The sequence below is a fragment of the Poecilia formosa genome, unplaced genomic scaffold (assembly GCF_000485575.1).
Source record: "Poecilia formosa unplaced genomic scaffold, Poecilia_formosa-5.1.2 Scaffold587, whole genome shotgun sequence".
Taxonomy (NCBI): domain Eukaryota; kingdom Metazoa; phylum Chordata; class Actinopteri; order Cyprinodontiformes; family Poeciliidae; genus Poecilia; species Poecilia formosa.
The window spans coordinates 176460-177946 of NW_006800526.1; positions in this window are offsets into that span (position 1 = coordinate 176460).

Here is a 1487-nt window from a genome sequence, read left to right on the forward strand (position 1 = left end):
CAAAGGTTCTTCTAATTATCTGCAGTGTGTAGAGGCAACTGTTGAAAAAAATAATTATTTTTTTTTACATCACAAAGTAGCTCTGGCTCAGGAGGAAGAGTTGTCATCTGTAGCACAGTGGGAAAGTATTTGCTCACCTCTGTATATTTTTTTCTTTTGTTAGACTTAATGTTTCAGAGCATTGTCACAGTATCTGAATAAAGTCTGAAGATCTGAATAAAGTCACAAAGTAGTATGCAAATGATGACTTCATGTATTTAATTACACAGGTATCCCAGCCAACCAACCAACCTGGCCCCACAAATATATAAATATTACTTATTATTGTAGTCATAATTTAGCTGTGATTAACCACAATTTATGTAATTACAGCATCTGAGTGTTTTCAGTCAGAGGGGTTTCAGATCTACTGTAATACTGACCACCACTGGAGAGCTCAGATGATATGAGCTACAGAAGCATTTAGGATTAATCAGGGGCAGTACAGTGCAGTACATAATCATTTTTGTAAATGATTGTTTGCAAATGTGTTCTACCCAAAACTCCTCAAGCAGAATAATTTTGGTTTAAATTATGTAAAAATAAAAACTGAAAAAATCTTCATATTAAGGATTTTTTCCATTTTATTATCAGTTGGATAATCCAAAAATGAATGGACATCAATATAGATATACTGTATCTGTATTGATGTTGAATCGATCAGGAAGCACTGAGCTTTCTGATCGATTCACATATTGAGATTTTTTTAGCTGTAGATGCTCCTTTCACATGTTCACCAAAGGAATGCTGTTATTGTCAAATAGTTCATCTGATTTATCAATTAAATGTCATTTACTAAAATAATCATTACCTGCAGGTCTAATTGCATTAATTTCCCATTGGAATTAATACAACATTTTTTCATTTACTTAAATTTATAATTTATGTGCAGTCACTTACTTTTACTTAATTTCATAATCTCTTTATGTCCCAATTAAGATGGATGAGCTTTATTATGTTACACTTCCACTCAACATTCACCTTTCCCGAATATCCCCAGTGTAGGATACTAAAGGATATTTCCATTTCTTCTTTTAATTATGAATATTTCTTCCTAATCATAATGACATTGTTCAACTGTTCGGGTTTGGAAGTACTCCGACCTCGTTGAGTACCAGTGGGTATATTCTTTTACGTTTGCCGGCGCATCTCCCTAGAGGGAGTGATGAGGAGTGATGAGCGGGGGGCGGATTACCTCTGAAATGAAGATGCTTTTTTGGGCGCAACCAATCTAGTTTATTCCTCTTACTGTGTGACCTAAAAGAAACTAAGTCATACGGTCACAGAGGGCTCCATCCATCGCCACCCAGGTTATGAAATCCAATGAATGATTGCAAATCGCGCCTCCCTTTTGCATCTTTCCTTTGCTGGGTGGTAAATAGTGCGCACCCAGTGACGCTGTGTTTCGGAATGCGGACGGGAAGCTGAGTGGTTCAGTTCCCTCCTTC